This window comes from Dendrobates tinctorius, unplaced genomic scaffold (assembly GCF_039654945.1).
Source record: "Dendrobates tinctorius isolate UK_male_01 unplaced genomic scaffold, ASM3965494v1 ptg000036l, whole genome shotgun sequence".
NCBI lineage: Eukaryota > Metazoa > Chordata > Amphibia > Anura > Dendrobatidae > Dendrobates > Dendrobates tinctorius.
Window position 1 is genome coordinate 21,456,086 of NW_027361704.1, and position 27,977 is coordinate 21,484,062.

Sequence of the window (27,977 nt, forward strand, 5' to 3'; positions counted from 1 at the left end):
TGCAATACTATTGGCTTATAAAGTAAATGTGTCACGACGATGCTATTGGTAGCTGAGTACTTTGCATATTTAAGCAAAATACTATAAAAAGGTGACATAATAAACGGGGTTAGTGATCTGCCTTGATCCTCCCATACAGAGGCATACGTCTCTGTCTGGTCATTCCCAGTTGCTAGCAACGCCCTGTGGATTAATTTGGAAATCACTTGGTCAACCGTGAGGGGTTAATTTAGCCCTCCCTCAATAGCTCCCTCATCATACGGTATTAAGAAATGGGGTATGTAAACTTTTGATCAGGGTCATTTGAATGTTTTGGGTTGTCATTATGATTTAAAACGTGAAAACACATTGGTTTGACAATAAATGGCTTCACACAACCACTAACCATGAGTGAAGAAAAAGTTTTGGTGTTATCATTCATATTCTCTGAAAAAAGGCCAAGAAAGTAAAAATTCTGCCAGGATATAAAAACTTTTGAGCACAACTGTATGTAAACTTCTGGTTTCAACTGTATGTGAGCTGAGTGCTCACAATAGTATCAAAGAGAAGAGACTAGCAGCTTACAAGAAACTGTAACCCTTTCAAAATAAACCTTTATTAGGAAATAATTAAAATCCATCAGACTAACGAAAAAATGATAATCATATATACCATGGATATATGATGTAATACAAAACATATAGATATAACAGCAGACTATAAAAATTTGTACCATGTGCCCACAGGTAATCCTGTAGCCAGGTGAGCAATACTATACAATCTACAATGTTAATTGCCTGGGTAATGCCATATTATGCGCATTTTGTTTTTTGAGCTATACTACCAGAGGTCTACAGCAGCATTTAAGGAGCTACAAAAATTTCTGGCAAGTACTGGTTGTGTACTGCAAGTGACAACAATCTCATGTATTCTTCATAAGTATGGCCTGTGGGGTAGGTTGGCAAGTCGCAAGCCTTTTCTTACAAAGAAAAAACACAAACGTGGCAATCTATTGCCAAAACCTACCTCAAGTCTGCCAAAATCATGAGGGAAAATGTGTTGTGTGATGAGACCAAGATGTAACTTTGCACCAACCATATCATTAACAATGTGTATCACCAAAAGAACACTATACCCACAGGGAAGCATGGTGGAGGCAGCATTGAAGCATGGTGGAGGCAGCATTTGTGACTATTTTCTTGCAGCTGGAGTTGGAGAGAATTATGGAGAGCTCTAAATATCAGTCAATTTTTCATCAAAACCTGTTAGTTGAAAATGAAGAGGAATTTCACTTTGTAGCACAACAGCGATCTTAAGAAGACCAAAGTTTTGAAAATAGCCCAGTTAGAGCCCAGACCTGTATAGAATTGAAAATTTGTGGGTTGACCTAAAGAGAGCTGTACACAAGTGATTCCCTTGCAATCTGACAAATTTGGAGTGCTATGCAAGGCAGAGTGAACAAAGATTGCAAATTCTAGGTTTGTCATGCTGAAATACTCCTACCCAACAACACTTAATGCTGTCATAAATTCAAAGGGTACATAAAAAAGTATTTGTTTAAGGCTAGTTTCACACTAGTGTATGGCTGAAGTGCGGAGGGCTGCTGGCTTCCTCCGTGAAGCTCTGCCCCTGCACCTCAAGTTGACAGACGGCACAGAGAGGCTGCAGCTTGCCGGCTCCCAGTATTCAATTGCACTCGCATCTTTCAGAGCGACTCTAGCTGCGTGATCAGGTCATGTGATCAAGCTGATGATGTCACTCCCTGAGGCACAATGGTGGTAAGTGCTTCATGCTAGTGGAGCTGAAGACACCTAAGATTGGATCTATCTATCACAATAAGTGACATCACACTTTCCCCTGTACCAGGAGTCTGCTGCCTCGGAGTAACCGCTGACTCCGCCCTGTCCTTCAAACTGCACATCCATGCTCTCGCCACCTCCTGTCACCTCTAGCTAAAAAATATTTCCAGACTCCATTCTTTCCTCAACCCTCAATCTACTAAAATGCTTGTGCATGCCCTAATCATCTCCCACCTTGACTACTGCAACATTCTTCTCTGTGGCCTACATTCCAACCCTCTTGCACCTCTCCATTCTGTCCTTAAAAGTGCTGCCAGACTAATTCATCTCTGTCCTCTCTACTTCCCTGCTTCCCCCCTTTGCAAATCCCTTCACTGGCACCCAATTTCCGAGCACATCCTGTTCAAACTACTAACACTGACCTACAAAGCCATCCATAACCTTTCTCCTCTGTATTGTTCCGAACTAATCTCCCAATATCTTCCCTCACGTAATCTCTGGTCCTCCCAAGACCTCCTTCTCTCCTTCATGCTTACTCACTCCTCACCCAATCGCTTCCAAGACTTCTCCTGAATATCCCCCATCTTCTGGAACTGTGTGCCCCAACACATCTGATTAGCCACCACAATTGGATCATTCAAGTGGAACTTGAAAACCCATCTCTTCAAGAAAGCGTACAACCTGTAATGACCACGCTGCCACATCAACACCATCGGAGCTACTGCAACCCCCAACCTTCTGTCTCCTTCCCCATAATCCTGTAGAATGTAATCAGGCAAGAGGCAGGGACCTCTTCCCTCTGTACTAGTCTGTCATTGTTTCTTTGTCTTCTGTGAGGCCTCGTTCACACGTACCGTTTTTTCGCGTTTCTGCGGCGGTATTTTCCGAGCGTTTTTGCCGCGAAAACGTGAAAAATAAGCATCCCATGCATTCCTATGGGATTCCGCAATGCTGTGCTAATGCTGCGGTTTTTACCGCTGCAGAATCGCTTCGTGGTAAAAAACGCAGCATGCTCATTAATTTTGCGGAATCGCGGCGATCCCACACCCATAGGAATGCATTGTTCTGCTTACTTTCCGCATGTGGCTGTGCACACCATGCGAAAAGTAAGCAGAACATTTGCGGATGGCACCCACGGTCCGGAGGAGAGGATACTGTCCTCCGGGCTTTGGGTACCATATCCCTGTAAAAAATAGAATTTAAAATAAAAAATATTGTTATTCTCACCTTCCGACATCCCGCGCAGCCTTCCCGCCTCTCTCCACGCTCCCGGTCCCAGTAAGCCTTTGCGAGCGATGACGTCCGTTCTCGCGGTCATTCGCACAACGTCATCGCGAATGACCGCGAGACGTCACGATCGCGTGAGAACGGACGTCATCGCGGTAATTGTCGCAAATGATTACTGGGACCAGGAGCGTGGAAAGAGGCGGGAAGGCTGCGCGGGACATCGGAAGGTGAGAATAACAATATTTTTTTTTATTATTATTTTTTACATTCTGTCTTTTACTATTGATGCCGCATAGGCAGCCTCAATAGTAAAAAGTTGGTCACACTCGTCAAACACTATGTTTGACGAGTGTGGCCAACCTGTCAATCAGTTCTCCAAGCGATGCTACAGATCGCTTGGAAAACGCTAGCAATTCTGCAAGCTAAATACGCTTGCAAAATGCTAGTTTTTCTGTGGGAAAATCGCGGGAATTTAAAATGCGATTTTCCCGCGGAATGGAATTCCGGAATTCTCACGGTAATTTCCGCGAGAGTTCCGCTACGTGTGAACCCAGCCTAAGTGATATTTGTGTTTTGACGTAACTCCTTCTCATGAACAGCACCATGGAATCAATGGTACTATATAAATAAATAATAATTGGAGGAGTAGGTGAGATTACTGTGTTTGTGTGTGTGTGGTATTTACTGTGTGTGGGGGGGTGGTATTACAGTGTGAGTGGGGAGTATTTAGTGTGGGTGGGTGTTACTATGTGTGGGGGGGTATTTTGTGTGGAGGCATAAGATAATGCTCACTGTATGGTTTGGGGTCACTCACTTGGCAACAGGATTAAGGCACACAGGAACGGTTTCTCACTTAAACAGACCATCCGGTTTATTTAGATACGGCATAAACCGGATAGACTACAGACCGTTTAGTTACATTCATGAACATAACAAGACACCAGTCTGCTCATGTAGCAGATATACCTCCCTGCCATTCTTACAACCCCCTTGTCTGAGGTTAGCTTCCAGGAGCTCAGCTCCACATGCTGTCTTTTTGTCAGTCCTGGCTTCCAGGGAAGCTGCCTAACTGGAATCCCTGTCCCGGGCAATGACTGGCTCAACAGGTCAAACCCGACAGTTCCAGACCCTCAGAAGGGCGAAGGTCGGTAGCTTCCCCAATGCAGTTAGCCATCACAGACTGCAGGTACATGGCCTCACCATGTGCTATTCAGGAATCCAGTCCTCTTGCAGGACCTTCCAACACAGAGACCATGTGACTAAACCACAGTCTCATTATAACGTATGAGACCCACCCCTTGATTGGAGGTCTGTGACTAGCCAGATCCGCCCAGCTCTCTGGCTAACCCTGTAAGCACAATGCCTTATAAGCTAAATAAGTCTCATGGAAGTACAGGTCCCAGAGCAACAGGCTAAGAGCCCAGAGGACCTTCTCCACTGCAACACATACCGTCCATTCACCACAACACCAGTCACTGTCTCACATACCCCCCTCTGTTCAAACTTGTGGGGTTGAACACTTGACATAAACCAGGGGCCTCGAGACATGTCACGCATGTCACCATGCCCTACCTGTCGAGAGGGCCTTCTCAGTCCCGAAAACATAGTCCATCAGTCACTAAATTCTTTGTCGCCTTACGTTTCATAGTCATCAATTTGTTATGCCTCCCCTGCCCCCTGAGGTCCGTATGTAGGCTTTGAGCTTCAGCCCTTGAGCCCTTGAGTCACAGTCTGTCTGTGTCACCAGACCCTTTTTAGTCACCACATTTCTCAAGTATAACCTTCACCCGACCTTTCTCTCCATGACCGCTTCCAACGGTTGGTGCAGTCACGAGACTCACTTACAGTCGAACCTACTGTCTGAGTCTGACCCATCTAGTATGTTACAGGGGCTATTGTCCAGGTCCTTCAGCTTTGCCCTGAGAGTAGATCTGCCATTTTCAGATTCTTGGCATCCTTGTTTTCCTTCCTGAACTTCCAAGGTTTCTTCTTTCTAGATGTCTTTGGCTGTCAGCAATTCCATTATTTGGAGGGCCCCTTCAGTTCCCATTACCTTGGGTTGAAGGCGGCAGCCATCATCCACCAATGTGGCAAAGCTGTCCTGTAAGAAGCAATCTTTCAAGCCTTAACTGCTCTATCTCCTTTAGATACACCATTCGATACTCCAACAGAGTATAGCTCCGAGACTCTCCTTCGTACCCAAGACGAAGAATCGAATCATACCCTTTTCTCTGTGTTTCTGGTCTTCATGGTCACCTGGAATTCTTAATCTCACCACTCCAGACTTATCCACCATCTCTTGCATGGGTCGACCATTTCTTCCAATGACTTTTTCCACCATAGGAATAGGCAGAAGACTCTGAGCTTTCCTCATATGCTCCAGCTGCCTAGCAGCGTCTTCATTCCTCAATCGAAATATCCACGTTGCACGCACACATCTCCACTCAGGATAGCTACTCTCCTCGCTGTGACATCATTTGTGGACAGTACCACTAACTGTTTAGCTTCTGGGGGCCAGTACACCTTACACGCCCCCACAGCCTTCTTGAATTCTTCAAGCACAGACTGCCTGGCACATGCCTCTCTCAGGTCCTCGGGTACCTCAACAACTCACTTGAATTTCAGAGTGCTATTCTCTTCACGGACGGACGGCTCCTGTTTTGCCTAGGACATTTCCATCAAGACATCTGCCATGACTGGCTGATTGTCTTGTCCAGCTCTTAGCGCAAACTCTCCCTGAGCTTTACCCTCTTCAAGACCCTTTGCCAAGATGGGCCTTTACAGCTTTGCCTCATTACCACTCTGGCACTGCCGCTGTAAGTCTGCGACCACCAACTCCTTCTCTTGTAGAAGTCCTCCTAATGCTTCTCTGAGCACCTCCATATCTTCCAATGTGGCCTTGTTCACGGTTTGACACTTTGACAGGTGACCTCTGAGCTCAGAGACTTCCTTCTCCAGCTCATCCACTCTGTGCCCAGGACCCTTTCTTGTTCGACATGCTCTTTTACCGTCTCTTTAAGCATCTTTATTTCATGATCCTGTTCTCTTTTGGCCAGCATGTGTCGCACCATAACTTCTTTAATTATATTTTCAGATGGGCCAGCTTGCCCACCCAAACTCTGCTGCTTGAGAGTTCTATCTGTTCCTTCATCACCAGGTTTAGCTTTCTCTTGGGTCTTCCATCCATTACCTTCGACTGCCTCTAGGGTCTCTGCTGGGCTCTCTGAAGAATCACTGTTCTTGCTCCCAGACTCCAAAGCTGAGTTTTTGTCAGATTTTTGTTCCTTCAAATGCTTTACTTCGGCTTGTAAATCTGTCACTTTTTCCTACTCCCGAGACAACTCTTTGGCGAGGTCCTGGAACTCCTGCATTTTGTTCCAGTAGGTCATTTCCAGCTGAGATACGTTTTCTGCATTCTCCTGCCAAGCAGAGCACAGCTTCTCCTCGGTGGAGTGGAGGGTATGGAGCAGCTTCTGCTCCTGCGCATCCTTCTCTCTGAGCTGAGCCTTGACTACCGAGAGCTCGGACTCCAGGTGACGCACCTGATCCAGCTGCGTGGAGTTGGCAGCTTTCATACTCGACACCTTCAACCTCTCTTGAGGCTCTGCCCGGTCACCCTTAGGTACCTTTCTACTCTCTAGAACTTAAGAGAACTCCACACTTTCCAGCTCTTCAGCATCAGGTTCTCTGGAGGCTTCACCATACTCAGCCATCTCACCCCTTTGTCACCACAGATGTGGGTCTACTACAGGTCTCCGTGACCTTCGTAGATTCTCGCTTAACCAGCACTCTCCAGGTTCTCTTCTCCTTCAGTGCCACCAACTGACCGACCATTAGCTGATTGTCCCGACACCGAAGAGGTCAGCCATACTATCTTCTTGGCTGGCTCCTTCGTCCTGACTTCACCTTGTGGAGCACTGTCATTCCACTGTGTCAGTGCTTCTTACAGCACAACATCATACTCAGCCCTAGCGGTTACTACTGGCAATGAGACGTCATCTTCCTTTCCAACCTTTTCAGTGTCTGGAAGAGTACTCACATCTTGAGTAAAAGCACAAGTCCCTACTTTTCCTTTATTTATATCCTCAAAGTGTGCAACTTGTTCAGTCTCTTTGCGCCCTTTACGTCTCTGGCGACAGGAGGAAGACTTGCCATTTGTATCCGGGTCAACTTTATTGCACTCTTTTCCCCTTGCGTCACCGTCTGAATGGGAGTCACCCCTACTCAATCTTTCATCCTGGAACCAGCAGTCCCCACTTAAACAGGTGTTGGACCCCTCTCCTGGAGATGCCCCCCTTCTACTTTCTGGTCATACTTTCCGGTCATACATTCTGGTATTGTTTCCACCGTCATGTCGCTAAGTTGTGCCTGTCCCAGGCCCGGATTTTGGGGGGGCCCAATGGGCCCAGGCCCTGGGCCACCCACCAAGTGGAGGCCTCCCACCAATATAGGGATAAATATCTCAAAACATGTAAAATACACGTCTCTTTGCTGTGAACCGTTTCTAATGATAAGGAACAGTTAACAAAAGAGAAACTATTGAAAGTGTAGGGACCTGGCTACGGTCCTACATCTCAGTGGCTGGCACAGAGCGGCAGAGTCATGGCACCTGACCTGCGTCAGCATCCACTGACTTGGCTAACCAGACTTCCTTAGTACCCTGTACCTAGTGCTTAGCTTATGGCATGTCGCAGCCTTCTCCGATCCCAACAGAAGCTTCTAGGTGCTACCTATTCAGCTATATGATCGCTCCCTTGGATTAGATCAGATGAGAGTTTGTTCAGCTACCTTCGAGGAAGGAGGCGGAGCCACAATGTCGGCACGAGAAGAGGATTCTCCACCGCGGAGTGCGGCAGGACTTCACTCTGGAATGGAACTTCAGTCACTGAAGATCCAGAGGTGAAGTGGTTCAGTCTTCACAGTGTCGCAGTGGATGAGTATGATTTCTGTATGTCTGTGTGTGTGTGTCTGTCTGTCTGTGTGTCTGTCTGTGTATCTTTCTTGCAGCTCCTGTCCTACACAGTACCATACTGTATATACAGGTCCAGAAGCCTTTCATACATATACAGTCCAGCAGCAGCCTCTGACATATAGAGCCCAGCAGCAGTGTTTGATATAGACAGCCCAAATTTCTACAATATACATATGCAAATTGCTTCTTTATGTCACTCTCCACAAGGAGGAACCTTACCCGTTAGACTACAATATGCATACATACATATGTGCATATTTTCATCTTTAATTCCCTTTCAGGACTTCAAGGGTTGACAAGGTCATTTTGTTACTTTTGGATTATCATAATGGACAATCGTGAAGGAGATAGGCACAGACATCACACAAGAATTTGAGAGTCTGGGGCTTCTAAAAGACGTAAGGCAAAAGAAGCAACAAGGAAATCAACAGAAGAGATCGCGAAGACAAGAAAATTGTACAAGTTCTTCACTGTTCAAGGCAAGTGTCGGAAAGGAGTAATGACTTAGTAGAATCTGATCAACCTGACAATGCATCAGTGGAAATGGTTGTTGATCCTGGCAAAGAAAAGGCTGAAGTAGTAACGTGTACAACTGAAGAACACAAAGAAAAGGAGATTGATAGTGGCACATCTTATGAAGAAGGTGAAGTTGAGGGACCACCAGGGGGCGATGACATTAGACTTTGACCATCCATTATTTCGGAACAGATGGGAGATTACTGGCTGAAAAGGGGTGTATCAACAATCCAGCACTGTGATGAAAGTTTGTTCATTGCCCACTCGGTTCAGCAACCTAGAAAGGACCTCAATATTTCAAGAATGTGCACACTTGGGCTTTTCCATTGTCAAAATCATAACGGAGAAGTCATAATGAGGAATTGGTTATGCTTCTCCCCCTCTAAAGGACGCATTTATTGCTTCACATGCAGATTGATGATGTGCTTTATTACAGCATCTGAGTCTTCTCAGCTTTCGTCTAATGTGGAAACATTCCCAAGAACGTATAAAAAGTCATGAGCAGTCAGCGGAACATCTGAACTCTACAATTGCTTTCAATATGAGGTTAAAAGCGATTGGGCGAATTGATACGGAGCTAACACAACAGGTCGAGGCTTGGGAGCATTATTGGAGGTCAGTGTTGAAACGAGTAGTAAATGTTATTCAGTTTATCAGTTTAGGTGGGATCACCTAGAAATGGAAATTTTCTGGGCATTCTTGAGCTCATCGCCCAGTACGATGACTTTCTTCCACAGCATATCAAAACTCAAGCCAATCGCGGCAAGGGTCATACAAACTACCTGTCATCTACAATTATGGAAGAAATTATCAATGTAATGGGTGAACAAGTCCTCAGAGAAATTATTTCTCGAGTTAACCAATCAAAATACTACTCCATTTCTTTGGATTCCACACCCGATGCAGCTCATGTTGACCAACTAACCCTTGTATTGAGGTATATGGAGAAAGATGGCCCTGTGGAATGCTTTGTAACATTCATGGCAAACAAAGGCTATGGTGCTCAAGACATGTTCAATGCCTTGTTGGAATTTTTGAAGAGACATGACCTAGACCTGGGAAATTGCCACAGTCAAAGTTATGACAATGCATCTGCAATGAGTGGCAAATACAACGGCCTGCAAGCCAAAGTAAGAGAGAAGAACAATCTTGCATCCTTGTATGGCACACTCTTTAAATCTTGTTGTTAAAAATGCTGTAGAAAGCTGCTCAAGTACTGTACATTATTTTTACTTTCTTGAAAAGCTGTTCCTCTTCTTCACAGTTTCAACGCATCGGCATCAGCTCCTGACTAAGGCTTTGAAAAATATTGACTCAGCGACACCATTGACTCTCAAACGTGTCACAACAAAGCGTTGTTCCTGCAGAGCTGACACTACTAATGGCCCCGTTACACATAACAATGTCCCAGCGATCCCACCAATGATCCGATCCGACATGATGGGATCGCTGCGACATCGTTAGGCTGATCGCTGGTGAGCTGTCACAAGACAGCCCCTCCAGCGACCAGGACCAGCGATGCTGGATGCTGGTTTCTAATCCCGTGGCTCCTGGATACCCGCTGTTTACATTGGAAACTGGCGTACACGCAATCTCGCTGGCAAGATAGCTGTGGCGTCGCTGGCGAGATCGCTGTGTGTGACGGGGCCTTAAGGCCCTTAAACATGACTATCAGCAGATTAAAGATGTACTTAAACAGATTGCTGATGACTTTGAAGAAAAACCTGTGTACGGTGTTAAGCAGAAGGACTGTTAAGACAAATGCATCAGCTTGAAATTGGTATTAACACCACCTTCTGGAATGATATCCTGCAAAGAACAGATGCTACTAGTAAAAATCTACCACACGCAAAACTAGATCTAAACACTGCTGTGGTGTCACTGACTGTTAGGCGTCGGGTTCGGAACACTGCACAGCAGGAATCCCAAGCCTTGCCACCTTCGGTCTCCTATTCCTCTCCGGCCGCAGTGGAGTCTGCTCAGCAGACTTCACAATCCCGGTGTTCAGCCCACACCAACACTGTGGGTTCAGTTGCTACTGCCACCTCTGGTTCTGTTATGGCAATGCAGCTTGGCCAGCAGCAAAAGCCTCCAGAGGCTAAGTTCCTCCTTCGGCCCACTGAGCATGCTCATGAGACGATCTCCCATTGGGGATCGGGAGTCACATGCTCAGGTCCTTTTCCTGTTCCGATTGGTCCATCTTGAGCATCAGGAAGGTCCCAGAAGCGAACGGCTATAAAAGGTCCACATGGCCGCTCAGCCATGCGCTAGTATAGACTATAGTTGCTATATGTGTGGATGATGACGGATGCATGCACCTGGTGAATGACTCATTAAAATTCCCCTCCCTTTGATATTACTTATGTGGTTAGGGAATTAGTTGCAGAGTCAGTGTCAGCCAGTGGCTAGCCATAGGACACAAGTGCTCGTCACTTCCCAGCACTAGCGTCCGATGGTGTCGCCTGCCATAGGGCACATCGTACCACGGCAGGCATTGTCGCTTCGCGGCAGTCGGTTTCTGTTAGCGGCGTTCACAGCTGCAACGCCACATGCTCGGTAGGTCTAGAGGGATGCTGGTCCTATGTCCTGGGGCCAGAATCCTGTGACCATACACTGTTGTGAGTTCATTTTCCCCTTCACCGTCGATGTCTGATGAACTCCCTCTTCTGGTGAAGGAAGAAAGTGAGGCTGATTACCAAACACCTGATCTGGTAGATGATGACTGGGTAACAGGAAATTCTGACTAGATATATGGCAGCCGACACCCTTCTGAGTCGCTGGTGATTTCTCTGCTGGATTCTTGGAGACCAGTCTGATTCTTGCTTCCCAAAGATAAGTTTTTGCTCTGCTATTGAACTTATTAGTTTTGTTTTGCTTACTTTGTTTTTTGGAGTTCAGCCATCCCCGGTCGGGGGTGTCCTGAGTTCCATTTTTGTCTCTGATCACTTTGTCTCTTTGCTCTGTCTTCAGAATTTACCTGAGTGCTGATACAGTCTTTTTGAAGTCCTAGTGACTTCAGGGCCTGTTTTTCCTATCAGACGGTTGGGACATTTTTTGGTAGGGTTTTTTGCGGATTGCAGACAGCAGCTTTTCTATCCTGTCCTTTTTAGTTAGCTTGGGCCCCATCGTTTGCTCAGCCTATCTTTCTATCTGTGTTAGTGTTTTCATCTTGCTTCACCGTCATTATATGTTGGGGGCTGCCTATTGCTTTGGGGTCTGCTCTGGGGCAGTTTAGATTTCCCCTTTCTTTCTTTAGGCCTATTTAATTCTCCGGCTGTTATCGAGGGGTCTAGGGCATCGTAGGAACCCCCCATGGCTACTGTTAGTTGTTGTGGATAGGATCAGGGGTCTGCAATCCGATAGCTACCAACCTCTCTGGTTATCTGGACCTACCTTGTATTTTTGTTTTTTCCTCCTTCGGTGACTCATTCATAACAGAATCACCAGCCATACCGCAGATCCTAGGGTACTCAATAGCAGGAAAGAATTGTAAAAAAAAAAAAAAAAGAGTTTGTCAGAATTTTTTTTTTTTTTTGTGTGTATATTTTTTCCTCTATGTCTCTGAGGCCGTAGGGGGAATTTTTTTTTCTTTCTCAATGGAGATGAAGCATTGTCTGATCGTGTGGAGCAGCTCACTGCTGAAGTGCGGGGAATTTTCGCCTATCTTGCTCATTCACATGCTGCTGAACCAAAGATTCCTACTCCTGATGTGTTTTTTGGGGATCGGTCTGAATTTTTGAATTTTAAGAATAATTGTAAATTATTTTTTGCCTTGAAGCATAACTCGTCGGGGAGCTCCGCGCAGCAGGTTAAAATTGTCATCTCTTTGCTGCGCGGCGATCCCCAGGATTGGGCGTTTTCTTTGAAACCTGATGATCCTATTCTTACTAATGTGAATGCATTTTTTCAAGCCTTGGAGTTGTTGTATGATGAACCTAATGCTATTGATCAGGCTGAAAAGGCCCTGTTGGCATTGAGCCAGGGTCGGGATTCTGCAGGGTTGTACTGTCAAAAATTCCAAAAGTGGGCGGTTCTTACTACCTGGAATGATGGTGCCTTGGCAGCTCTCTTTCGGAAGGATTTGTCAGAAGCCGTAAAAGATACTATGGTGGGATTTCCTGTTCCCTCTGGTCTTGACGATTCTATGTCATTAGCCATTCAGGTTGATCGGCGTTTGCGTGAACGCAAAACCGCACGAGAGGTGTTGCCACCTGTTGAACAAATGTCTGAACCTATGCAATGTGATAGAGTTTTGTCTAGGGCGCAACGTCAGGAGTTCAGAAGGCGTAATAAGCTGTGTTTCTTCTGTGGTGATGCCTCGCATATTATTTCTGTCATAGTTGATTTTGAGGGAGAATTCCCTGTATGTCAAGGGATCGAAATGCCTTTTTGGTGTACAGAGGATTTCATTTTTGGGATTTATTTTGTCTCCGTCAACTATTGAAATGGACCCGGCCAAGGTACAGGCCATTTATGATTGGGTTCAGCCCACTTCTTTGAAGGCCCTCCAGAAGTTTTTGGGTTTTGCTAATTTTTATCGTGAATTTATAGCTAATTTTTCTGGTATTGCCAAACCATTGACTGATTTGACTAAGAAGGGTGCTGATGTGCTGAATTGGTCTCCTGAGGCTGTTTCTTCCTTTCAGGAGCTGAAGCGAAGGTTCACTTCTGCTCCGGTTTTGCGGCAACCTGATGTCTCACTCCCGTTTCAGGTAGAGGTGGACGCTTCTGAGATTGGTGCAGGAGCTGTTTTGTCCCAAAAAGATCCTGTAACATCTAAAATGAATCCCTGTGCTTTCTTTTCCCGAAAGTTCTCCCCATCCGAACGTAACTATGATGTGGGGAATCGGGAACTGTTAGCCATGAAATGGGCATTTGAGGAGTGGAGACATTGGTTGGAGGGAGCTAAACATCAAGTCGTGGTCCTTACTGACCACAAGAATTTGATTTACCTGAAGTCAGCCAAACGCTTGAATCCTAGACAGGCTAGGTGGGCCTTGTTTTTCACACGTTTTGATTTTGTGGTCTCTTTTCTTCCGGGCACTAAGAATGTCAAGGCAGACGCCCTCTCTAGGAGTTTCTTTGCTGATTCTCCTGTTGTGACCAAGCCTGCTACCATCTTAGGTGAGGGGGTAGTTCTTTCTGCCATCTCGCCCGATTTGAGATGTGCTCTGGAAGAGTTTCAGGAGGACAAACCTGAGCGTTGTCCCATTGGAAAATTGTATGTTCCTGACCAGTGGAGGAAGAGAGTGATGTCTGAAGTTCATTGCTCTGCATTGGCTGGTCATCCAGGTATTTTTGGTACTAGAGTTTTGGTGAGTCGGTCATTTTGGTGGCCCGCCTTGTCTCATGATGTCAGGAATTTTGTGCAGTCCTGTGGGACTTGCTCTCGGTCTAAACCTTGTTCTCGCTCTAGTGGGTTGTTGATGCCTTTGCTGGTGCCCAGGAGGCCATGGACCCATATTTCAATGGATTTTATCTCTGATATGCCTGTCTCTCAGAGAATGACTGTTATTTGGGTGATTTGTGATAGATTCTCTAAGATGGTCCATCTTGTACCACTCCCTAAGTTGCCATCTTCCTCAGAGTTGGTGCCCTTGTTTTTGCAACAGGTGGTTCGCTTGCACGGGATTCCTGAGAACATTGTATCTGACAGAGGAGTTCAGTTTGTGTCTAGATTTTGAAGGACTTTCTGTTCCAAGCTGGGAATTCAGTTGTCCTTCTCCACTGCGTTTCACCCTCAGACCAATGGGCAGACGGAGAGAACAAACCAGACTTTGGAGTCGTATTTGAGATGTTTTATTTCTGCCGATCAGGATGATTGGGTTTCATTTTTGCCCTTGGCCGAATTTGCTTTAAATAATAGAGCTAGTTCTGCCACTTTGATGTCACCTTTTTTGTAACTTTGGGTTTCATCCTCGATTCTCTTCAGGGAAGGTGGAGCCTTCTGCCTGCCCAGGTGTTGACACTGTGGTGGAGAGAATGCACCAGATCTGGGACCAAGTGGTGGATAAGTTGTCTCTCTCCCAGGAAAAGGCCCAGCGGTTTTCCAACCGGCATAGGACCATTGGTCCCCAGTTTAAGGTGGGTGATATGGTTTGGTTGTCATCAAAGAATATCGCTATGAAGGTGGCTTCTCCAAAGTTTAAACCTAGATTTATTGGACCTTACAAGATTTTGGAGATTCTTAATCCAGTCTCTTTTCGATTGGCTCTTCCTGTTACATTTAAGATCCATGATGTGTTTCATAAGTCTCTGTTAAAGAGGTTTGTTGAGCCAGTAGTTCCTGTGGTGGCACCTCCTGACCCGGTATTGGTTGAAGATAATGTGGAATATGAGGTTGAGAAGATACTGGATTCTCGCCTGGCTAGACGGAGACTCCAGTATTTGGTTAAATGGGAGGGTTATGGCCAGGTGGATAATTCTTGGGTCCATGCATCCAATATTCATGCCGAAAGATTGGTTCGTGCCTTTCATTGGGCCCATCCTGATCATCCTGGTGGCGTGGATGAGGGTTCGCTGACCCCTCCTCAAGGGGGAGGTACTGTTGTGAGTTCATTTTCCCCTTCACTGTCGATGTCTGATGAACTCCCTCTTCTGGTGAAGGAAGGTAGTGAGGCTGATTACCAAACACCTGATCTGGTAGATGATGACTGGGTAACAGAAAATTCTGACTGGATATAAGGCAGCCAACGCCCTTCTGAGTCGCTGATGATTTCTCTGCTGGAATTTTGGAGACCAGTCTGATTCTTGCTTCCCAAAGATAAGTTTTTGCTCTGCTATTGAACTTATTAGTTTTGTTTTGTTTACCTTGTTTTTTGGAGTTCAGCCATCCCCGGTCGGGGGTGTCTTGAGTTCCATTTTTGTCTCTGATCAGTTTGTCTCTTTGCTCTGTCTTCAGAATTTACCTGAGTGCTGATATAGTCTTTTTGAAGTCCTAGCGACTTCAGGGCCTGTTTTTCCTATCAGACGGTTGGGACATTTTTTGGTAGGGTTCTTTGCGGATTGCAGACAGCAGCTTTTCTATCCTGTCCTTTTTAGTTAGCTTGGGCCCCATCATTTGCTCAGCCTATCTTTCTATCTGTGTTAGTCTTTTCATCTTGCTTCACCGTCATTATATGTTGGGGGCTGCCTATTGCTTTGGGGTCTGCTCTGGGGCAGTTTAGATTTCCCCTTTCTTTGTTTAGGCCTATTTAGTTCTCCGGTTGTGATCGAGGGGTCTAGGGCATCGTAGGAACCCCCCATGGCTACTGTTAGTTGTTGTGGATAAGATCAGGGGTCTGCAATCCGATAGCTACCAACCTCTCCGGTTTTCTGGACTTAGCTTGTATTTTTGTTTTTTCCTCCTTCGGTGACTCATTCATAACAATATACCAAGCGGTCTTCTCCCCGAACGCTGTGAGTGTGAACAGGCTCGGCATTTGTGTATTAGCGTTAGTGCGGCTATGTGAGGTAACAGAGTTCGCCCAGCGCACACCGGGTGATGTTTAACCCGCGTGTGTTATACTGCCATATTGAGCATCCGCCATTACTTAGCAGCAGCATACCAACTCTGCACAGTGGACCCCGGGCGGCGAACGCGCCTACTATTATTTTATAATAACATTATACTAGCGCCAGGGTCTGGCTAGTAATGGCGGATAAGCAGCAGCTCCTGCAGCACATTGGGTATGCAGGTTGGCGGCTCTCGAGCGTTCAACCTCACCTGCGAATGTTACTGCGGCTGCTGTTCAGGCAGCCGCTGAGGCTGTCTCCCATGTTCCTACGTCCATCCCTGCACCGATGTTATCCCACCTCCCGCTGCCCGAGAAGTTCTCAGGCGATAGTGCCTCCTGCAGGGGATTCGCGAGCCAGTATACTATTCAGCTTGAGCTGCTGGCCGCGTGATTTCCCTCTGAGCGGACTAATGTCGGATTCATCGTGTCCCTTCTGGCTGGCAGGGCTCTGGAGTGGGCCACCCCACTGTGGGAGCGTGCTGACCCCGTGGTTCGGGGAGCCTCGCAGTTCCTAGCCTCTCTGAAGCAGGTCTTTCTGGGACCACGGGTCAGACACTGTTAGGAACGGCGGAGCGCACTAAATAAAAATAAATAATAAAGTGTGTTCGCCGCTCGGGGTCCACCGTGCAGTAGGTGTAACAACCGCTGCTGAGTGATGACAGAGGAGCAATATGGCGGTATGATGCACACGGGTTCAACTTCACCTGGAGGGCGCAGAGCGGGCTTCAGAAAGCATACAAAACGCTGAACCTGTTAGTGACACAGGCTTCAGGAAAATGCACACACGGTATCTGGTCACAGGAGCAGGACCCAAGACAGAGAAGCTGCGTCCTTCTAGACCTACCATGTGTGCGGCGTCGCTGCTGCGACCGCCAAGAAGGGCTGCAACTGCAGCACAGCATAGGACACTGCCGCTCGACGACAAAGCCAGATAGCAAGCGCAATGTCGGAAGCTAGCATAGCGGTGCGGTGTGCACAGTAGCTTAAGGCTTGCCACTGACTGGCGCAGACTGCTAAACTAATACCCTATCACCATGCGTAATATCAGAGGGAAGGGGTTTCAAATGAGTCAGTCACCAGAATCATACATCCATCACCATTCACACATAGCAAGTATAGCCTATACTAGCGCATGGCGGAACAGCCATGTGTTCCATGAGCATGCCCAGTAAGAGGACAGAAGGACTTAGCCTCAGGAGAGATTTGCTGCAAGGCAATCTCCTCTGCAGTGGAAAAATAGGAGGAGAGTGCAGAATGTGAGGATCTGTATCCCTGCTGAGTAAACGCAGAAATCCGACTCCTAACATTACCCCCCTCCTAGGGCACCCCCTCCCTGAGCCTTACGATCCACCTACTTGTGCCCGTAAGAGGTATAAGGCCTCAGACTTGTCCGCAGGCAAGTCTGATGTCCCGGTAGATGACAGAGAGGCCCGGGACATGTGGAAGGCCTCAGGGGTGGCAAGATCGCCAGGTCTGAAAAGGGGCCCGTGGGAGACAGCGGGAGCGGAAGTTAAAGTGGAACGCCACCGTGTGTCGGCAGGCGTCTCCGATCTTCACTTAAGGAAGCTATTCCGAGCACAAAAGGCGCAGGCCCGAATATATTTTTTAACATCCTGAGCCCTGTGCGGCCACCAGTAAGACCCTGCCAGGAGTTTTGTGGTCTGCATATAGCCACAGTGACCACCTCTCCAGGATGTGTGTGCCCAGGCAAGAACCTTTGGCCGAAGGTGGGGAGGAACAAGGGCCTTACCCGGCGGTACAGAATTTGGCCTTTGCGGGGCACTGTTCTGAGACACCGCGTGTTGACAAATAAGACCACGACTGGAGTCTTGTGCCAGACACGCCTGGAGAACGGTGTGAGACACCTCCATGGGCTCTGGGGGTGGAACCTCTGGCTCGGGTAGTTCCAGAGGCTCAAAAAAATTGGGAGCCGGAGTAACCTTCCGTTTGGATTGAGCACGCTCCATACCGCGCTCCGAAAAGCAGAGGTCAATGCGGGTGGAAATGGCAATCAGTTCTTCCAAACTGGCAGGAATGTCTCTAGTGGAAAGAGCATCTTTAATGTGCTCCACCAAACCTCTCCAAAACACAGAGATGAGGGCTTTATCGGACCACTCCAACTCGGAAGCAAGTGTCCGAAAACGGACGGCATACTGACTAACCGAGAGAGCACCCTGAGTCAAAGCAAGAAGCTGAAGAGAGGTATCGTGCGTGACCTGTGGACCGAGGAAGACCTGCTTAATAGCTGTTAGAAAGTGAGCAGCGGTCTGGACTTCTGGGTCACCACGCTTCCATAGTGGCGTAGCCCACTCCAACGCTTTGCCCGACAGCAGGGAAACAATAAACCCCACCTTGGCCCGTTGCGTAGGGAATCGCGCAGCCAGTAATTCCAGCTGAATGGAGCACTGGCTGATGAAACCCCTACAGGAGGCGCCATCGCCATAAAATTTATCGGGCAACGGGAGGCGGGTAACTGTCAGCGCGGGGGAGGACGTGGACATACGGGAAATTGCGTCTGTGATTGCCTTTACAGCAGCTTCGGTGGATTGTGCAGCTGAGAGAGCCCTCTCAAGAGTGGCCAGCCGGCCCTCAAGCTGTCGAATACACTGTAAGAGTTGCTTTGTTCTGCCATCACTAGCCAGACCCTGGCGCTAGTATAATGTTAGGAACGGTGGAACACACTAAATAAAAATAAATAATAAAGTGCGTTCGCTGCTCAGGGTCCACCGCGCAGTAGGTGTAACAACCTGAGTGATGACAGAGGAGCAATATGGCGGTATGATGCACATGGGTTCAGCGTCACCCGAAGTGCGCAGATCGGGCTCTGTTCACACACAGAGGTGCCGCAAAAAAAACATACAAAACACTGAACCTGTTAATGACACAGGCTTCAGATAGCATACAAAATGCTGAACCTGTTAGTGACACAGGCTTCAGGTAAATGCACACTCGGTATCTGGTCACAGAAGCAGGACCCAAGACAGAGAAGCTGCGTCCCTCTAGACCTACCGTGTGTGTGGCGTCGTTGCTGCGAACGCGAAGAAGGGCTGCAACTGCAGCGCGACGTAGGACACTGCTGCTCGACGACAAAGCCAGATAGCAAGCACGATGTCGGACGCTAGCGTAGCGGTGCGGTGTGCACAGTGGCTTAAGGCTTGCCTCTGATTGGCGCTGACTGCTAAACTAATACCATATCACCATGCGTAATATCAGAGGGAAGGAGTTTCAAATGAGTCAGTCACCAGAATCATACATCCATCACCATTCACACATAGCAAGTATAGCCTATACTAGCGCATGGCGGAACAGCCATGTGGGTCGCCCTCCCAGGGCTGTTGGGTACTCGGTACCGGGCTGGTCTCTCAGAGGGGAATGTCACAGCAGCGGTGAACCGGTTCGTGGCCCTGGGCACCCATGTAAAAGGGATGAAGTGATGGAATAAAGTTTATGAGTGAATGATTTGTGACGCCACTTGTGGTGTTCGGCAATGAAGGTGTTAAGCCGACGCTGCAGACAGATCCTTTGGGACAGATGGTGGGGTGCAGCAAAGATGGGGTGGCCCTCTACAGGCAGGGCTGTAGTGCCATGCCAGAGCAGATGAAGAGGGTAGGTGTTGAGGAAGAGGGTGTAGTGTTTGGCACAGAGATGTAGCAGTGCTGGAGAGTTTGCAGGAAGAAGGCAAGGACACAACAGGGTGCAGTTTCTTTACCTTTACTTTGCTTGGCAAATGGTGTCCAGGGTCCAGATTACAGATGGCACAGCAGCTGGCTAGCCTGGAAGCAACTTAGGAATCTCTCTAGGCAGATGGGTTGTGTATAGAGTTGAGCGACTTTTGGTTTTTTAGGGTCGCGTTTCGTTTCGTGAAACCCGACTTTTCCAAAAGTCGGGTCGAGCAAGGTCGTCCGATTATAGGGAAAAGTCGGGGTCGTCCCGAAACACGAAACCCAATGTAAGTCAATGGGGAATAAAAGTCGGCAGTGAGAGGAGGACAGGAAACACACCTACAGTGCCCATTTGAATGCCAAAAGCATCAATTCTTCTTACTTAAGCTTGTCAACCTTAATTAACTTCATAATACAAGTTACGCACTGAAAAATGGGGGTTATTTGGCTAAAGTTGTGGGGGGGAGGGCTGGCTGCAGGTTTTCATGTGCCCTGGGCGAAAGAGCGCCCCTTTAACACATACCACAACTCATCATGCTCCGATACGGCAGAGAAATAGCGGTATAGTACAATGAAAAATACCTCACTTTTTACATCTCATGACGAGGCCCATCTATTTCTCCATACAGAATCATTGGTCCCATATAATGTTTGAAACAGTATATGATGAGCTCCACATAATGCTACAGTATATGTTGGTCCCCATGGATGAAGCTCCACTGTCTAAGGCTAGTTTCACACTTGCTTTTTTTTGCAGCGCGTTTTTCCCGCAAAAAAACGCATTAAAAAAACGCATACAAATGCATACAAACGCTGCGTTTTTTTCCAGCATTTTAATGCGCATGCAGGAAAAAAACGCAGCGTTTTTGCGCGTTTGTATGCGTTTTTTGTGCGTTTGCGTTTTTTTACAGATTTTGGAAAAACCCCACAAAAATGAAAAAACAACCATTCAACAACACACAAGACCAATGGGACTTCATTGTGGGTGTGGTATGTTAATATATATAGACCCTGTCTACAGTATTCTTCACATTTGCTTGATTCTTCTCGTGACCATGGATCTGCGCTGGAAGAGTTTTCACTTCAACTTGGATTTGGACATCGCGATGGCTCAGGCGTATGCAGTTGCTTGCCATGAACAAAGGAAGAGAGAGAGGCAGCGAAGACGGCGGCGTATGTGGATACATCCGATTGTTGAACTCCGGGAGAGCCGTGGGGCATACCACACCCTCTACAGCGAGCTACGTGCAAACCCGGAGAAATTTACTGATTATATCCGGATGTCCCACGAAAGTTTCATGGATTTGCTTGCTCGTGTCCAACAATCCATCCGGAGACAGGACACACAGCTCCGTCGTGCGATTCCTCCTGAGGAACGGCTACTGGTGACATTACGGTATGTTTTAAAAACAAAGGGGTGTGGTCTGATGTTTTTTTTTGTAAATTTAGTATTCAAAACCTTGGGTAATTAGTTTTCGTGAATGTACTAATCTTTTTTTTTATAGTTTTTAAAAATAATATACATAAATATTAATTTTACTTCTTTGTCTGTTCACAGATTCCTGGCGACTGGAGAAACCCTATCCTCACTACACTTCCAGTACCGTATTGGAATCTCTACCTTGTCTGGAATTGTTGCTGACACCTGCCGGGCTCTCTGGAATGTTCTTTGCCCAGAATTTATGCCCCTGCCCACCGCTGAAAAGTGGATGGAAATTGCTGACAAATTCTGGACAGTATGCAATTTTCCCAACTGTTTGGGAGCTGTTGATGGGAAACACATACGGATCATCAAACCCCAAAGAACGGGATCTGAGTACTATAATTACAAAAAGTACTTTTCAATAGTACTCATTGCAATTGCGGATGCCGGATGTATGTTTGTAGCAGTGGACATTGGAGCATTTGGCCGTGGTAATGACTCGCAGGCTTTTAAAAACTCAGACATGGGCCGGAGGTTGTATGGCAACCAATTTAATTTCCCTATGCCACGGCCTCTTCCTCACACCGAAGCTCCGCCACTGCCCTTTGTAATGGTTGGCGATGAGGCTTTTCAAATGTGCGGAAACTTACTGAAACCCTACTCCAGCCGGGACTTGGACCACACCAAAAAAATTTTTAATTACAGGCTGACCAGGGCCAGAAGAACTGTCGAGTGTGCTTTTGGGATTCTTGTTTCCAGATGGCGAATTCTGGGCACGGCCATTAATCTTAAACTTGAAACAGTCGATGAGGTGGTGAAGGCCTGTGTGGTTCTACATAACTTTGTGATGGCTAAAGAGCACCCGACCTTTGAACTGGACGATGATGCTCCTAACCCATTGCCTGAATTCACTCAGCACACTCTCAGGTCATCCGTTGAAGTTGGCCAAATGAGGGACAAATTTGCGGCCTACTTTATTTCTGATGTAGGACGGGTGCACTGGCAAGATGAAATGGTGTAATGTTGTTGTTTATGGTAATAAAAATCCTTATTTGATACCATTACTGAGTGCACTATATTTTTTAAACTCCAATTAATTAAAAAACTTCCCATGTATAACTGAATTTTGTTATGTTCACACACCTGGGCAGGTAAATACACATACGAGTTAAAATGCAGCATTGCTAGTCTGCGTGAAATATATTGGAATGAGCAAAGCTGCAGTCCATGAATCAGGAAACCATTTTTTTTCAAGAGAAAATTGTGCAACTAGTTTAAAACAAAGTATGTGATTTTCTCAAAACACAACCCTCAAAACCCAACCCCAATGAAAGTCCATGGGGAATACAAGTCAGCATTGAGTGGATGAATGTAATCTGCTCATGTAATCTGCTCCATTACAAGTTATTACACTAGGCCTTGGAATGACTATACTAGGCCGTGGTATTTCAAATATGAGTATAGTAGGCCTTGGGGCTAGTAGTATAGTAATATGTGAAATACCACGTCCTAGTATAGTCATAACAAGGCCTACTCGATTTTGGCCAACTAGTATCTTGTTTCACAAAAAACAAACGGGTGAAACTTGACAAGTTTCAACAGTTTGAAAATAGATTCTAGTTGGTAAAACTAGAGTTATTACACTAGGCCTTGGAATGACTATACTAGGCCGTGGTATTTCAAATATGAGTACAGTAGGCCTTGGGGCTAGTAGTATAGTAATATGTGAAATACCACGGCCTAGTATAGTCATACCAAGGCCTACTGTAATAACTCGATTTTTAACAACTAGCATCTTGTTTCACAAAAAACAAAGTGGTGAAACTAGAAAGAAACTTATTTTTTAGACAAGTTTCAACAATTTGTTTTTCATGAAACCAGATTCTATTTGGTAAAACTAGAGTTATTACACTAGGCCTTGTAATGACTATACTAGGCCGTGGTATTTCAAATATGAGTATAGTAGGCCTTGGGGCTAGTAGTATAGTAATATGTGAAATACCACGGCCTAGTATAGTCATACCAAGGCCTACTGTAATAACTCGATTTTTAACAACTAGCATCTTGTTTCACAAAAAACAAACTGGTGAAACTAGAAAGAAACTTATTTTTTAGACAAGTTTCAACAGTTTGTTTTTCATGAAACCAGATTCTATTTGGTAAAACTAGAGTTATTACACTAGGCCTTGGAATGACTATACTAGTCCATGTTATTTCACATATGACTATACTAGCCCTTGGGTTGTTTTTTAACATGTATTTACCCATCAGTGTGTGTGAGCGGCGCAAACAACATTAATGAAACTTATTAATGGTGAACCACAAATGTAAATTTATTTTTTATCACAAAAAAAAAGCTAAAAATTATTTTTTACAGCGTTTGGGGGCAGATGGTTTCAATTTGGGGGTGTGCAGGGAATATGCAACACTTGCAGTTGAAGACGGTGTTTGAGGGGAAGGGGCAACAAAACTTGTGGGGGAAGGTAGTCCAGTTAAGGGAATTAAACTTGGAACACTTGTAGGAGAGGAAATCTGTTCAGTTACATTAGTTGTAATGGCATGTCGCCGTAGGCTTGTGTGCCTGGACCGACTTTGGCCCAATGCCCGCCTTGATTGATTACGCCTTGAAGTAGGGGCAAATATGGAATGTAGGTCCCCCGTCTGCTGGTATGGCTGCTGCTGCTGAAGTGGCGGCTGCTGCTGAGGTGGCGGCTGCTGCTGAGGTGGCTGCTGCTGCTGAGGTGGCTGCTGCTGCTGAGGTGGTTGCGGCTGCTGCTGAGGTGGTTGCGGCTGCTGCTGAGGTGGCGGCTGCTGCTGAGGTGGCTGCTGCTGCTGAGGTGGCTGCTGCTGCTGAGGTGGCTGCTGCTGCTCTTCGTTGTCAGTGCTCGTCCTTGCAGGAGGACTGGTGGCGGCAGTGATGGCCCAGGTTTGCAGAGTGGTGGTGGCAGGGCTACTACATGTTGTTGTAGCGGCAGGGCTGTTCCATGTTTGCCTAGTGGTGGCTGAGCTCCACGCATTCATGGGATTGGCGGTGGTGCTCCAGACAGGAGCAGCGCTTGCCATGGTGGTGTCGGTGAAGTGACCAGCTGCACTCAGACTTGTGGTGGTGTAACGGTGGGTGTCCTGGCTTTGAATAGAGGTGTCCGTGCAGTGGTATGCAGCACAAGTCGGTAGTGAGGTGAAGCGAGTCAATGGTGGCACAGGTGGAAAGGACACCACTGACTGCTGACCGTACCGATTATGCTGCATAGCCTGCAAGAAAGCATTGTTGCAGGCCTGCAGCACATTCAGCTGTTGATCAGGACTAAGGTGTTCCGCCATGCCCTTTTCAATCTTACTAAAAAAATGGTGTGCTGGTCTGTTGAGGTCGGCCTCCAGACGGTCAAGGCGCTGTTCTACAGAATTGAAGCGGTGTTCAAAGTGGTTAAAACCACGTTCCATGAGTGCAAAACCGCTTTCAACTCTGTCGGACAGTGACTTGAGGCTGGAATTAAATGTCTCGCTCAAATGCATAAACTCGGGCAAGACATTCCTGTCCAAGGCCCTCTGCCGCTGGCGGGTAGTGCCCGCATAACCAGTGGCAGAGACCTGGGACAGGGGAACACCTGATGGCCCAGCTTCCTGGTCACCAGCTGTGTGTGTGGTTGACCTGCAAGGTGCTTCCTGGCTGTCGGATGGCTGGGACGGGTCAGAGGACGTCCGAGGAAGGACCGCTCCAGGGCCAGGTTGCAGGGTGCTGCTCCAGGTGCTGTGGAAGAAAGGAAAATCATTACTACCATGCCTTTACAAGAAGCATCAGCTGTGGATTAGAAAAACACAGATTAATAAAAATAAAAACCCAAAATGTATAATACTTACGATCTTGGGGCAAGGACCGGTCTTAGGAACTGCAACGCGTGATAGTGACGGTATCTAGTTCTGGTCCTTGACGCAGATCCACTGCGAACCTGGCCCTCAGCACGAACATCACTGTTGAAGCGGTCCTTGATCGAACGCCAACGTGTTCGGACTTTGTCCACTGTTGATAAAAAAAAACAGTGCCGTCAAGGACAACAGTCACTGCGGCACAATGTAGCAATACAATACTCAAAGCAGTCACTGTAGACCCTGATGACACTGTTGGGTTTCCTGCTAGAATACGCCTAGCACGAAACCCAACAGTGCCGTCAAGGACAACAGTCACTGCGGCACAATGTAGCAATACAATACTCAAAGCAGTCACTGTAGACCCCGATGAAACTGTTGGGTTTCCTGCTAGAATACGCCTAGCACGAAACCCAACAGTGCCGTCAAGGACAACAGTCACTGCGGCACAATGTAGCAATACAATACTCAAAGCAGTCACTGTAGACCCCGATGACACTGTTGGGTTTCCTGCTAGAATACGCCTAGCACGAAACCCAACAGTGCCATCAAGGACAACAGTCACTGCGGCACAATGTAGCAATACAATACTCAAAGCAGTCACTGTAGACCCCGATGACACTGTTGGGTTTCCTGCTAGAATACGCCTAGCACGAAACCCAACAGTGCCGTCAAGGACAACAGTCACTGCGGCACAATGTAGCAATACAATACTCAAAGCAGTCACTGTAGACCCCGATGACACTGTTGGGTTTCCTGCTAGAATACGCCTAGCACGAAACCCAACAGTGCCGTCAAGGACAACAGTCACTGCGGCACAATACAGAGCAGGGAAATACTCACTAAACGCCTTTTTGGAGGATGCTGTGGCGCTGTCCCAGCCATCCATCAACGCTGCGGCCACCTCATTCCATAGCCGCCGGGTCACCACATTGTCCTTGTACAGCCGGTCACGGCTGTCCCACAACGGCGAATGCTCCTGGACCAGGCTGATGAGCTGCTCATTATCCAGGTAGACGTCTTCATCCCGTTGTGGAACCTAGACAAAACACATTCATTAGAATAATCAAATTTAAATTGAATAAAAAGTTACAAAAAAAGAAACAAAAAAATGAGTAAAAATAGAAGATAAAAAATAAAGAACATTACAAATCATTTGATACTTACATTCCGTATCACCACCGGGACTTGGCTTCGCTGCTCCTGCTCTTCGCCCTCACTAGTGCCGTCCGCAGATGATGATGACGATGTCTTAAGAAAGTTGAAAAAAACGTAAGAGATTTGGAGAAGCAGCAGATATACTTACCAGATGCACGAAAATAATCACCTCACGGTCTGCTTGCGCCAATTCCTGCCGCGATGGGGAATACTCGGATTCTGAAGACATACTGCATGTAAAAATAATAAAAATCATTAGTACATACATAATTTAAAAGGACAGGCATATAATGTAATATACTCACATTCTTCGCTGATATAATGGGTTCTTGGTTGACTGTCTGCTCTTCAATCTGTCAGTGTAGTAGTGGCAGAGTTTTGGCAGGCACCTCCTTTATATAGACTTTTTTTTTTTGACTTTAGAAGATTCTAACTAGGATAAAAAGTGGACACCACCCAAAAAACGCAGCGCTAAAAAATCGCATACCTGCGCATGCCAGTGCGCACGTATGCGCATCCATAGGCTATAATGGCCATTTTTAGCGCAAAACGTGCGCATACGTGCGCATGCGCTTTTTTCCAGGGCCAAAAAATGCAACATGCAGCGTCTGGAAAATACCAACGCACACCCCAAAAAAACGCAGCGCATGAAAATCGCATACATGCGCTTACAAGCGCGCATGTATGCGCACCCATGTTAAATATAGGGGAAAAATCGCATGCGCACGTATGCGTTTTTTTCCAGCGCTAAAAAACGCAAATGTGAAACCAGCCTTATGGGCCCAAATAATGCTCCAAACATAATGGGCCCCATTTCTAATGCTCTAGTGTATAATGGGCCCTGTAAATGCTGCTCCAGTGTCTGATGTCCACCTTTGGAATGTTCCAGTGTATGGTGGGCCCCATCTATCATTCTCCAGAGTATAGTGCTCCCCAAAAATTGCTGTCCCAACATTGAAAACAATCAAATAAGTCTCCTCGCTAGGGAATCCCTGTACTTGACTGGATTCCTCGTTGTCCCCATCTTCCATCTCACTGCACAGTATTTCAACTTTGCAAGTGCTGTGATCCTGGGCAAGCAGGGGGGACCCACTCGTTGGCGACGGCACTGGCACAGGGCCCCTGATAGTACGGTGGTGTGTCTGATGGCGGGTGGGCCGAACCTGCACTTTCATCTGCAGCTTCCTCTTTGTCACCGTGTAAGATGGAACTGTATATGGGAAGGGTAACCTGAGTTTCATCAGGGTCAGATTCAGGTCGTGTAGCGTGCGAGGGGAATGTAGTGATCTGGGTCAATGTACCAGCAGATTCATCGAGCAGTGGCTGGGCATCAGTGCACTTGTGTCGCCCCCAGGAGTACGGTCGCCACAGTGGCATTACCTTCTTCCTAGGGAGTGTGATGTCATGCTTGGGAGCAACGAAGGATCTCTCTAGCAGGTTAACTGATTGGGCGGCGTTATTCCCACGAGTCATGACCCTCCAAACAGCGTTCATGAAGGTAAAGTGTTTGTTTTACGTGGGCAGTATGGTTGCAAAGCTGAACCTTAAAGGAATGTCCAGAAGGGCACCACCAGGAGTGGAGCCTACGGTTAAATTCGACTCCACCTGGGAAACCTCAACCATGCCAGCTACAGAACAGATGCACACATTGCAAGCTTAATTCCGTTAACGAACGAGACTCCGTCATGCCCCGCTGTCCGAGTCCGGCTTACTAGAGGGACACGTGAGGCTCTGGCACATGAGATTGGCCAATAACTGGTGTGTCATGCCCTTACATGTCCGTGGCTGCATGTGCGCTACACTGAAAAGGCCAGCGTTTGTTGCTTACAGGTGCAGATAACCCGCTGAACAACGTTAGTGATGGGGATCACTGATTACAAT